Source organism: Ambystoma mexicanum, chromosome 2p (assembly GCF_040938575.1).
Source record: "Ambystoma mexicanum isolate Mex_15411 chromosome 2p, UKY_AmexF1_1, whole genome shotgun sequence".
Classification (NCBI taxonomy): Eukaryota; Metazoa; Chordata; class Amphibia; order Caudata; family Ambystomatidae; genus Ambystoma; species Ambystoma mexicanum.
In genome coordinates this window covers 699005455-699019659 of record NC_090923.1, presented here as the reverse complement: position 1 = coordinate 699019659, position 14205 = coordinate 699005455, and positions in this window count along the sequence as shown.

Genomic DNA, 14205 nt, shown 5'->3' with positions numbered 1-14205 from the left:
CGCCAAGTGGAATGCGGATGGATTCGCGGAAAGTGGATGCTATCCTCAAATGGCCCTCTCCAACTTCAGTGAACGGAGTGCAAAGCATGCTTGGATTCACAAACTTCTATCGCAGATTCATTCCAGGTTTTTCGCATTTAGTGTACCCCATCACATCCTTGTTACGAAAGAACAAACGCTTCCTTCCAGTGGTCTGACGAAGCTGAAAAGGCCTTCCAAGACTTGAAAAAGAAATTCACCTCAGCTCCAGTTTTAAAACATCCACGCCCGACCTCCCGGAAAATGATGCGTCCAGCTTGGCAATGTGGGCGGTTCTTTCGCAGAAGGACCCAGAAACGAGTCAATTTCATCCAGTGGCCTTTTGGCCATGAAAGTTCATGGCGCCAGAACTGAACTATGCTATAACCGACAAGGAGCTTCTGGCCATCAAGCCAGCATTCAAAGCGTGGAGACATTATCTCCTTGGAGCCAGGCACACCATCACTGTGATTACTGACCACCGAAATCTACAGTACCTCAAGTCAGCCAAGGCCCAGTGCTCCCGCCAGCTCCGATGGGCTTTATTTTTGGCAGAATTTGATTTTGTGATTACATACCGACCCGGTTGCCGAAACGGCAAGGCTGGTAAACTGTCCTGTATAGGGATGGAAGAGGCATATTCAAGTTCGGACCCCGTGCCCATCATCCCAGAGGGGAGAATCATTGGAATCATCACTTCACCAACTCTGGACGACATGCACAAGGAAATCTCGCACCTCTTTAATTCTGAAGCCTTACAAGAGTGGTCGACCAAAAGCAACCATCATTCTATTATTGAACACTTACCTTATTTCCAAGGACGCCTGTACTTACCTAGTAAAGAACTGCAAAGACAGGTTATCTCAAATTATCACGAGTCATTTATGGAAGGCCACTCTGAAATTGCAAAGACTGAAACCAAAATCAAGAGACATTTTTGGTGGCCAACATTGCGAAAAGATATCAGACAATTTGTACTATCTTGTGGTGTTTGTGCGCAGAACAAGGCCCACAAGAAGAAACCACCTGGTCTATTATAGCCTTTGGACATACCTCCTGCACCCTGGCATACGTTATCCCTTGATTTTATCACTGACCTTCCTCCCTGCAACGGCTACAACACCATATTAGTGGTGGTAGACTTGTTTTCAAAAATGGCCCATTTCATTCCGTTAAAAGGCTTGCCCTCCGCTTCAATTTTGGCAAAGGAATTCCTAGAACAAATTGTCTGGATACATGGATTTCCCTCCGTCTTAGTCTCAGATCGGGGCAGTCAGTTTATTTCACAGTTTTGGAGAAAATGTTGTCAGTTGGCACAAAATTGATGTCAGACTTTCAACGAGCCACCATCCCCAAACGGATGGTCAAACCGAGAGAACCAATCAGACTTTAGAGCAATACCTAAAATGCATGTTGCATCAAACTGAAGGCAATTGGAAGGACATTTTATGGATAACCGAGTATGCCTACAATAACTCTTTGGATTCCAGCACGGAGCAAACCCCGTTCTATACAATATATGGAATACATCCACGAAACTTCAGAACTCGACCCACCTCAACATTTGGAATTGTCTGCCGTAAGCAGTCTACACTCCACCATTACCCAAGCCTTCAAGAGAGCAACAGAACATTTGAAACAAGCCAAAGAAAGATACAAGAAATCTACAGATCAACATAGGAGTGAAGCTCCTAAATACCAGATTGGAGATGAGGTTTGCTTAGCCTCCCGACATATACCACTAAAAGGAACCCACACGTTCAACCCCAGGTATTTGGGACCATATACCATCAAGGCCGTCATCAACCCAGTAGCAGTTAAACTGGAGTTACCTCCAAACATGAAAGTCCACCCGGTATTCCACGTTTATCTATTGAAACCTGTACAACCAGGAACTCGGATAACAAAACCACCAAGGCCTATTTTGGTAGAGGGTGAACTGGAATTTGAGGTAAAAAACATTCTGGACTCAAAGTGGGTCAGATCAAAACTTTTCTATCTAGATGACTGGACAGGCTATGGTCCCCAAGAAAGGTCATGGGAGCCCAGTGACCACGTTCATGCACCTCGACTAGTAAACCGGTTCCATCAAAATTACCTGACCAAACCCGGTCCAGCGAAATAAACCACCTTGGGAGGGGCCTTGAGGGGGAGTGCTGTCACGGTCCATTTCCCCACATATCAGGTGCAGACCAACCTGCCCAGGACATCGACTTCCATGAGGGCCTTTAAGGCCCCAAAGACTCTCTCAGGGGCCTCCTGGACTTGGTCCTGCCACCGTTGGCGCCAGGCTCATGCTGCCATTACCAACATGGCAAGTTTCAAACAAGGTAAAGCACGTGTGGGCCAATCTGAAGCAGGCTGAAGGGACTACTTGCCTAGGGAACTATTTACTTGGGTGTGGTTGCTGGGACTACTTTACCTGGGGACTACTTTTCTGAAGCTTTATAAACCACGCCTTTAGTACAGAACACGCTTCGCGTTATTCTGCACTCCTGAAGCGTAAAGCTCACTGTGTCTGATACCTCCAGGCCAGTCAGCTACAACGCCAGTCCAGTTCCTTCTCGAGTAACCTGCAAAGGAAGAAAAGGCATCAGGTTAGCCGCGCTGACCAAGGATCCACATCCCTACCCAGTGCTTCGTTCGTACCTACCTGAGAGCTGCTCTTCCCAACGAACCAACAAACCTCCATCCCGTGACCGCTCCATCGTTCGCCCACCACGCCTGAGTCGCTGCACCTGTCGGACGAAAAGAAGAAACATCAGGTTATCGCAAATTGGGAAAAACACCATTTGAAACAGTTAACTCAGTGACATACTCACCTGAAGGCCGCTCCTACTAGCGATCCGCTGATCTTCGTCACGCGGCCCTACAGCACCTGCAAAATAAGAGAGCAGCAGGTCGGTCGCACAGAAGAGTCATAGCGCATCTACAGACTTATCACAGAACTCTGGTGCGAACTTTCCTTTTCTTGGAAAAACAACTCTGCGTTCTACAAACTTTCGCATCAGTAAGAAACCTACAAAGTAAAGACAACAAAGGGAAAACCTGAACAATTTGAACTCTTTGGCTAACCATTTTAATGGTAAAGACTTACTCATTGAGTCAACGTTGTCTGAGACTCGACAGGATCAGTGAAGTAACTGGATCCTAGAACTCTATGCGCCCCTGCATACAGCTGCAGGACAGAGAGCTTTCAGAAGACCACGGGAGGTGGGTGTGGGTCCTCCGCCTCACAGTTGGGTAACGCTTCATTTAACCATTTAGGCGCACCATCATGGGGCCACAGATACAGAGAAAACACGTGAGCCATCAAACAGCAGACCTGCCAGTCCCGTTTGGCGCCCCTGTGGAGACCAGGTGAGCATAACAAGCAGCTCAAAGTACACCTCAGCCAGTCACAGTGAAACAAATGCAGCAGTACTTGAGGCTTTGTAACTTTTATAGATCGTGGATCTTTCATTACTCTAGTTACGCGAGGCACTTACTGCAAGGTTTTAAGGAAGCACAGAAGGTTAAAGGACAAATAGGGTAGTATGAAGAAATGGCAACTTGCTTTTTCAGCAGCTCAAGGCGGTGAGCAGTGATGATCCGATCTTTGTGACCCCGAATTAGAAGAAACCATTCTATTTGTTATCTCAATCGAATGGGTCGGTGATGACAGCGGTCCTGAATCAGCAAACATTGATAGGCCACAAACCTTTAGCATACTACAGTGGGCTCCTAGACCCAGTATGCAGGTACAGTTCCCTTGCAAGCATGGTTTAGTGACAGCAGCTTTTGTGATTCAAATGTCTTCACCCATTGCTATGGGTTGCCCAGTGTAACTGTGCATAGAGCATGTGGTCTTGCGCGATCATAGAAATATCCAAGTCGACTTTGATGATCCAAAGAATTTTGGGGTATGAGGTAATTTTGTCAAATGCATCAATACATCCAGTGCAGTGTCACCTAGACCATCCTGCAACATTTGTAGTCAAGCTAGTGCAGCCTGATGATATTGTTCATGATTTTACCACTTATTAGAGAGAAGAGGAATTGAGGATGAATGTCAATGAGGATGCCTTGGAGGGGGATGAGGTGCTTTTTGTTGATGGGTCTTCCATAATCAATCAGGATACTGGTGAGAGACATACAGGTGCAACAATTGTGAGCTTTGTAATGGGTAATATTGGGTTAGATTGAAGAGATGGTTGCATTACTCTGTGCAAGTGGCAGAACTTGTGGCACTTGTAGAGACACTAGAAATGAATAAGGATAAAGCAGTCACTATTTATTCTGACTGTGCAAATGTAACCTCCAATGTGCATTCACGGTTATCAAGGTGGCAGAGAAGAGAGTTTAGGAGATCTGACGGGATCCCTGTCCAGCATGCTGCAGTGCTATCCAGACTAATGGAGCATTAACTTTGTCCACAGAGATGGGTTTAGTTATATGCACTGCACATGCTAAGTCTACCAATCCAACAGCCCTTGGAAACAATGCCACAGGCAAGGTGGTGAAGGAAGTGGCTAACTTACCCTTTACAAATTCCCAGAAAATAGAAGCTGTGTCCCAGCAGGTACATTTTCCATTGAAATACTCCCCCACAGATTTGCTGAGGAGACAGGAGTTGACAGGGGAAGTAGTTGCCTGTAGAGATGCTTCTTTTGGCTCTAGAGCAACTACACTACCCATCATCTTTGATTCCACACTTTCCTTCTCTGCACACATCTCTGATATCTTTAGAAAGTCAAACTTTCTACTGCCCCTCCTCAGAGGTACTCTGCCTTTCCTCTCCTTCCCCCAGAAGCTCATTGTCTCCCAGGCTCTGGTTCTCTCAAGGTTGGACTATTGTAACAGCCTCTTTCTAAATCAACATGCCTCTACTTTCTGCCCTCTGCTACTAATCCAGAACAGGACTGCGAGACTTGTCCTTGGCCGCAAGCCCTGGGATCGTATCTCTCCAGCTCTGAAATCTCTCCATTGGCTCCCAGTGATGGAATGATTCAATTCAAAACCCTCTGCATTGTCCACAAGGCTTTCTGGGGCCTGGGTCCAAAATACTGCTATCCCTCTGAAAATACCTCCCCTCTCAAGCTCTCCGCTCCTCTACCTCTAACTCCCTCAGGGTCAGTCATTTTTCAAAGAAACAAGCTGGGAGTAGATCTCTGTCTTTGGCTGGGGCCTCCCTCTGGAACAGCCTCCCTGCCACTCTAAAACTTGAGGAGAACCATCTCCGGTTCCGGAAGCACCTCAATACCTTCCTCTCTGCTTCTGGCTTTGCCACCCTGTCCCGTGCTGATCTGTTCTCTCTTGGCACTGTGCATCTGGCCACCCTCTGTCCTCGGGGCCCAGGTTCCTGCTCACCTTGCCACCCTCCCGCACTGCCCGTGGGCCATCCCTTGCACTGGGGTCTGTATCTGTACCCATGCAGTCTCCCCTCTTTCTTCCTGCACTTATCTGACCTACCCTGGGTGCTGCCGTAAACTCAGCAGTTGCCACTTGCTGGCTGCACTACCCCTTTAGTTGCTTTCATTATTTCATTTATTTATATTTTTTTCTGTTCTCCTTTGCCCCGCACTTTCCACTTCTCCCCCCTTCCTTGCACTTTCCCCTCCCCCTCTCCCATGCACTTGCACATTCTCAATGTCACTGGGCCTAGTAAGATTGTTGTTTTGTTCTCCCTTGTTCCCCTCCCTTGCCTTGTCACACTCTGAAACACTTGTGTATGACATAATAGAAATAAAATATCAATATCAATATCAATAACAATATCACACACTTCTCAGCAACAAATTGCAGCAGAACTCCAGGAAGAAGGGTTTATACCAAACCTCCATGAACAGGAAAGTAGATTTGTAGGGAACTGCGTAGTTTGCAAAACAATAAATCCTGGAAACACCATAAGGTCAGTAATGCCTAGGCCAGTCTTGCATAGGCCCTCAGGCCCTTTGGGGAGCTCCATGTGCACTTTGTGGATATGATCACGAGGTGCAACAATTATCGGTACCTCATTGTGGTTGTCTGTCCATTCTCCTGGTGGCTTGCAGTTGGTCCCTGTATAAGTCCCGATGCTATGTCCACACAACGTTTCTGGTGAGGGAGGTTTTTCCACAGTGGGGAATTTGTGAGGTCTTAAAATCTGACAATTAAATCTACTTTTTTAATGCCTTGTTTTTTAGCAATTACGTAACTTTTAGGAATCAATCATAGGCTGCAAAACTCTGCAATGAGCTGAAAAAGTCATGGTACTACTATATTCCCCAGCACTGTGTTATCTTAGAAATCAGCCAGGAAAAGACCATCACTTGAGCCCCCATGAAATTGTCATGAGGTGTGGGCTACACACACCTCTTTCACCTGCAACACTGCATCAGACACATACAGGACCACACTGATGTTAGGAGAGGAGTTCAGGGCGTACCATTGGGCTTTAAAACATATTGGGCCTCATTACGACCCAGGCGGTAAGTTACCGCCTGGGCCGTGACTTTACCACCATGGCGTAAACTACGTTTACGCCATGGTGGTTGGCGGATTTACCGCCCCATTCCGACCTTGGCGGGGCGGTAAGTCCCCAATCCCCATTTACCCTTCCCCATTCCCATTTTTGCCCCATAGGGCATAATGGGAGTGGGGAAGGCGTTAAATACGCCACCGTAAATTACGGTGGCGTAATTAACTCCATGGTCCCTTAGCGCCATGGATTTTAACACCTGCTAAAAGCAGGTGTTAAAAGCGCCATGGCGCTAAGGGACCTCGTACTCAGGCGGTAAGGGTCGGCGCTGTTAACGCTGCCGTAAACCCCTTACCGCCTGGGTCGTAATGAGGCCCATTGTCAAGATTACGGGCCAAATCATGGAATTGTTTGCACATTTCAAAGTGAATTTGCACTGCTGAAAAGTGACTTTGCAATGCCAACACACACCCTGATTTATGCAACTGCGCAAAGTGAATTTTTGCAGTTCAAATTCAGTGCAAAGTCAGTACAAAGTCATTGTGAGGGTGGAGGGCAACAAGGATGGGACCCATATTTTTGATGCCTGAAGGGATTCCGGCACCACTCTAGAGGCACAGGAGCAGGCACAAAGTAAAGTATGCCCTTAACATCAGCCCTTCATTCCAGTGAAAAATGGGAGCACAAAGGAAAATCTGGGACTTGAATTTCTCTGTTTAGAAAAAGAAGACAAATTCAAATGTATAATGTATGTTAACCTTAGAGTTTATTTCATTTTTCTAGTTCACTTGTCATCATGTTTGTAGATGGCAACAAATGTAAATATAGAGGGTTCAAATGTATCGATGTTTGTAGAATATGAGGATGTATTCTCAAGAGTAAAAAATAATTGCTGATGTTGATTTCTTGGATAATGGGGATGATTTAATATATCCCACAATAGGTACACATGGCTTCACAGTAGAGAATGTATAGTGCAGCCATATGATAAAGCTTGAGAGAGAGAGATCAGTAGGATAGTGCTACATCTGCTCTCTCATCCTGCACACTTCTTTATCCCAAACAAAGTATCAGGCACAGTATGCCTCGTGCACCGAGCATTGTGCTGGGTTTGATGGCAGTTTAAAGGGCAAACAATTTCAGCATCTGTTTTGCTGACCGATGAAGAGTGCTCAGCTGCAGATCACGAAGAGCAGAAAAATGTACGGTGCACACCAAGAGCGCAATTGAGTTTAGAAGGGGATATTCTTTTTAAATAAAATATGGGAGCAAGATGTGAAGAGTTGCAGAGCTGAACGAATGGGGGGATTCTCAGAAGAAGGGATGGCACAAATTAACCAAGAATGTTGGAATGTGTGGAACAATTATTTGCAGCATCTGCCGTGGCTCAAAGAGCCAGAAAAACCTGTTAAGACACAGGCACATACCCATTTTTCACTGTGATTTAAGTGTGATGGCACATTGCAAGTTGGCACAAATGGGAACTGCAGCCAGATGCATTGCATCCATGATCTGGCTGGAGGTATGGCTGCCCTTTGCACAATTTCTTTACTTGCGGATCGTACGGCTATAGAGAGTTGCCTCCAGCTAGGTGAGGTGTGTTCAATTTCTCTACACTCCATATGCCAGTTCTCATTATACCTGATGAACACCTGGTCCTGCCACGTCCAATGCTCAAAGCTACATCTGTTCCCCTTTTGTCCTGTGTGCCCCTTGCACCACATTCATCATTTTAAATGGACAAATCAATTACTTTGTTTGATGATGGGAAGCAGGACTATTGCAATGACCCAAATGTTCTAACTACCTTTCAGTGGCCTCATCAAATGACTTAATGGACATTCTTAAACAGTACCTGCTGTTTAGTCATACTGAAACTTGTTTTGCTTCTCTTCTGGCACCTGGAATCCAAACCATAGTGAAGTAGGAGAATGGAAGAACAGGCTCCCGCCCTTCCCCTCTCGCGCTTGGCCTAGGGGATCACGGCCTAGACTCCCGCCACGAGAGGAGTTTGCCTATCTACCAGATGACCAAATACCCTGGTACAGGAACATACGGATGTGCCCACCTACCTGCCCAGCAGCCCGCCCTACCCATGCCGACACCTGCGGCATGGATCAACTCGACTAAACCTACACATCGTTAGAGATGCCATGACGACCTAGCCAACGGTCAGCACACCTGTGCAAACATGCACACCGGACACTCCCACACCAATCCACACGAAGAACATACTCAGTGCTATGACGTAGGCGACAGACATACCCACGGACGTGCATCTTTATTATTTTCCACATAGGCTCTCAAAATGCAGAAACGCAAGACGCATAATGAACTTATCTAAAAAGGCTTGCTCACGCTTCTTCTAAGAACCATGTACCATAATGAAGAATATAACGGAGACACGATACTGAGGATAGAGCAATATGATACCGTAACCTAAAGCGCTCTGCATCAAACGGTTCCACCTATGCACCAGGCCCAAGTAGGCCGCAAGCAAACGCTTCCATGAACATTGAATGAGCAAGAGCTCGGTTGCTGACCCTGCATAATGAGCTCGGCGAAAGCACACCGCCAAGGGCACGATGTTGCAATCTCGCACGCCGCAAGCCGACGCCAAGGTCGCACCTGCAAGATAAACCAGGCACACAGTGGGAAAAACAATATTAATTGTGCTGAATTCTGCCTTAAACACGGTCCCACCTCACGTGACAAAGCCAAACCTGACAGGATGCCAAGCCCAGGAGGAAGGAGACGCCTGAATCCCACGTTTCAAGACACAGGCAGATACAATTAAAAGACTCATTGAACATCTGCAGCAGTGGGAGTAGTCGACCTCCCAACATATGAATAAATCCTCACATTGTTTACACCTACCCATAGTAAAACATTGTTGCAAATGACAGGTGCACCGCGAGCTGGGAACAGCGATAGTCCCAGACTGGGAGGCTCGCGAGCGGACCAATCAGAACATGGGGCTCTTATCACTGACGCCATTAACATTGACCAATCCTCAGAGGTCTTCATGTAACAATTTTCATGTATCAAATTGAAGGGACAGCCCAAGTATATCACCTGACTAACCCTCAACCACTAACACCGTTCTCTATATGTATGCTATACTAACCCTACCACTCGAGTAACCAATCCAGAGTGGAAATAGGTTTTTTGCTAAACTTTCTAAGGTGACGCAAGTAGCGCGTCATACTAAGGTAAAAAGGGCCTGCGAGCCCCACGATTGTGTGTGTGTCAGGACGGACGCGTACGGTCCTTGACCCATCCCTGCCGTTTTGTCTAATAAACAGCAGAGTCACCTTGCTTCTTGCGTGTGTCTCATACTCTATCTCTTCTGGGATATATGGGAGGAGTTGGGGCCTCCCTGCCCGGAGGTCTACGGCCGACCCCGGCAGAATTTCCCCCCGACAAGTTGGAGGCACTGCTGAGATCTGTTTAAGATCTGCTTTTTTATTTTTATTTTTCCAGGTACTCCCGTTGCGAGGAGGCCCGGCGGCGCGGCCCCCTCTGCCGTTGCCCCCTTCTGAGGACTACAGGACCATCGCGGAACTGCGAGAAGACCGGACAGCGCAATCCGGATATTGGCCTTCGGGAGCCGGTTGAGAAGTATCCCGCCCGCGGTTGGCGAGTGTCCAGACGTGGTCCAGACGAGGGGAGGTGGCGAGCTGCTTGGAGGGGTGCACGCAGTCGAGCGGCCCCGCATCAAGAGAACTTGGTGAGCATGCCACGCACAACAAGCAATGTGAAATTGTGAGGGAGGGGGGAGGAATTAAATACGGGAGGTGGGTGGTGTTGCACAGGTGCGCGGCGAAGGTTTGACAATTTAGTGTTGGCAATGAAATGAATGGTAGCCGAACGAGTGCGAGAGCAGTCGGCTATGTTACGCGAGAGAGGGAGGTGGAGCACAAAAACATCACGTGCGGCCGCTCGTAGACACTGATTGGCCTAGGTCGCGACTACGTGTAAGGGTGTGTGTGTGTGGTTTCCTACGATTTGGCATTTATTGATCAATGAGTAGATGAGGATCCCTATTGTTCGAGCAAGAAACTCGATAGGTAGATGACGTTTCCCTGTAGGCGGTAGCTAGTTAGTTGCCCAATACGGAAGATAATTGGCTGGTTAAGCCCTCCTGTCGAGGGGCGTATCACACGCGAGGCGACGCAGTGTGCGCAGTCCAATTATATTATTGATTACCATGTTCCAGGTGTGACAGGAAGACAGCTGTGAGGTTAACGGGGGTAGATTGTAAGTGTATTTTGGACTTAAAGAATATATGAAGAACTTACCAGTAGCTCGAAGAGATCGGTGACGTCACCAGTAGGGCTTTCATAGGATATCCCGAGCACAAGGCATATTTCTTTCTGAGAGTGGTGGGGAAGAGAACTGTGGTAAGGGAGTGGAAACGGAGATAAACGGTAATGAGTTGATCGGGGAAAGGCGAAACGGGGGAAGTGGCTGCACACGGAGAACGCCGGCAACGGCAAGTGTAGAAGAAGGAGGAGGAGCAAATGAAAATAGGACGACTGCATAAGAACGTCACAAGGGGTACGCAGCCGCAGGGGGCTACGTGCGCCTCAGCCGCAGGGGGCCATAAGGGTGTTGCCTGAAGGAAGAAAGATAGAAGAAAATATACAAATGTAAATACTATATTTTAATAATTTTCCTTAGCGGACTATCGCAAGTCCCCAAATTTACGGGGCCAGGTAAAGGTACCCAATAGGGGAAGGATAACAAGTGAAGCGCTACTATGTCAAACGGGACAGGATCGGGAGGGTGGGGGAACACCCTCACTACCCCACTACAACACATATGTACAACACTGTCACCCCATAGGGAGAAACTGATCAAGTATAGCATAGAATGGACACAGGGGACGGACAACAAAATGATAACACCATGGCGGCCTAATGGTAGCTTCGATCCATATACCCAACATTCACTATTAAACCATCTGCATAATACATACAAAGGGAAGAAGTTGACACACCACGTGGAGGTGTTTAACTTATGGAGGATGTTCCAAGGGTCCCGACCAGGACCAAATGGAATGTTCACTGTGGGGGAAATACCGGAAGAAAAAGAGATTAAGGAGGAAGGAGAGAATGGGAAAAAGGGGAGTGAAGACCCAAAGAACACGGGGAACGGACAAGAGGGAGGAGGAAAGAATAATAACTCAAAAGAAAATGAAATAAAAAAGGAACAGAGCAACGATATACCCCTAGCAAAGGTAGTGAAAACAGAGGGAGGGGGGTTGTACCCTTTAAGAGAATTAGGAGAAATAGAAAGAGGACAGTTAAGGGCGGCTGAGGGGTACTCGAACCCGGCATACAGCCCGCCACCATATGTGGCTCATAGGAAGATGCCAGCAGGGGAGAGGAGGACTGGAGAAGAACAAACTGTGGAAATAGGAAATGATGAGTGGGTAGCTGCGCAGATACTATTAAAATTACGAGGTTCATTAACAGGAGAAGAGAAGGAGGTAGTAAGGAAAATAGATGCAGATAATACCAGGGAGAGTGGAATGAGAGGGGAAGAGCTGTTACGACAAAAGGAAGAGATTTTGGAGGAACGACTAGCAGAGTTAAGGGATGAGCAGAATGAACTGATCAAACAGCTCGTGAGGGAGGAAAGAGAGAGAGCGAGGGAAAGGAAAGAAGGTAAGAACGAATTGGAAAAAATAAGGGAATGAACCGAGGAGCAAAGGAGAGAAGCTGAAAGGGTAAAAGCAGCAGGAGAAAGGGTATCAAGAGCAGTGCTACGAGAGAGGAAAAGGGAAGAAGAAGAGAAAGAAAAAGAAATGGCAATGTGGAAGAAGAGATTACTATCAGAAACGACTAAGAAATACGAAGGAGGGAGGGTGATAGAGAGTATATTAGAAAGGGAGAGGGTGAGATGGGAAAGGAAGAAAGAGGATGAAAGGATATTGGAAAAGGTGAGTAGGGAAGTAATGGAGGAATTAAAAAGGAAAAGGGAGGAAATTGGTAGAGAGATGGAGGAGAGAAATGAAGGGGAAAGAGAAGATAGGAGAAGGGATAGTGAAGTAAGAGGCTATGTGTATAGAGACACAGAAGTAGCAACAACATCAGCGCAAAGGGGAGCGGTTGGCAAAGGAGAAAAGGGAGAACCGGACCTAATAGACTTAAAAACAGTAACAATCAAGGGGAAAAAGACAGAGTGGGGGCTGCCGTTTGTGAATGACTTTTGTAGTGAGGAAGAAGAAGGAATGGAGAAGGAAGGAAGAAACAGTGAAAGGGAAAGTCTAGATAAACTATACACCACCCGGACCAATACAGACTCACCATGGATCTGTAGGAGAAAGGATGAACTGGAGAGAAGTGAGGAGGACGAGCAAGGAATAGCGGAAAGACAGACACATGAAGCCACACCGTCACCATCACACCCTCTCCCATCCCACCCTACATGCTCAACCACCTCACGCTCATTACGTACAATCAAACTTGCACCCTTCACAAACGAACTGATACCTTATGCAGGTCGGCTTAGAGACCTCCCTAGACGCAGGCAGGAAGGACGAATACACACGCCCACATTAAATACAGGAAATGATGGAAGAAGGGGAAAAGATGGAGAAGAAAGAGTTACGAGCAGCGAAAATACGGACGAAATTGACGATGTAGGAGAGAGGGAAGAAGAGGAGGGGTGTGAGGACTCGATTTTATGGAACCCAAGGGGTAAAACGAGACTCAACTTAATGCCACTTCGGGAGAGGGGAGGGGTTAGACCACAGTATGTCCCTTGGAAGCATACAGACAAAGAAAATATAAAGTGCAGGCTCCCATCATTAAGTGGAGGTGCGGGTAAATGGATATATGAAATGGAAAAACACACCGCAGGACAGAAACTGGCAGTGGGAGATGTAAAGGGCCTTCTAATATCGATATTAGGGGATGCAGCGGATGACATTTGGAAGAGAGCGGGATTCCCTGGGGTAACAATAGCGAACACATCGCACGATGGGGCACCATTCGCAAACTGCAGACATGCACTATGGCAGGCACTGAGGGTACAGTACCCAGACACATCAGATATAGGAGCAATTACCTCACGCAAGATGCGTGAGAATGAAGATCCTGTTGATTATATCCAGGAAATCCAAGAGAAGTGGCGCATGGAAACTAGAGAACAATGGGACAAAACACCAGCAATATTTTATCATATACTAGTACAAGGGCTCCCAGAGGGAGTTCAGAAACAACTGAAGAAAGTAGTGGGAATGGAAGCAAAAGCATGGCCAGAAATACAACTGACAATAGTGCATCATTGCAGGACATGACAAGGAAAAATGAAGCAAAAGGAAGAGGACAGGAAAACGGAAGAGGCTAAACTAGTACAGAAAAAACTTACTAAATACACAATGGAAGGGGCACTAATAACTACACCTACAACAATGACCCAAAGCCCCACACAAGTAGTGGCTGCACAAGATCCCTCCCAAATACCACCCTCACAGACTATAACACAACAGGTGCCGCAACTCCAACCATACACGACCAACATGGGAGGAGGATACTCAATGCCAGGAGCTGGGTATTATAATTACAACAGGGGAAGAGGAGGAATTATGAGAGGGAGAGGATACGGATATAACACACAACAGCAGGTGGGAGGACTTAGAAATTCCTACCCCACCGGGCAACCAGTATACCAGGACAACACAGGAAGCTTTCCATGGCAGAGTAGGGAACCCCCGGTGTTGGAGTTGTGGATTAGTA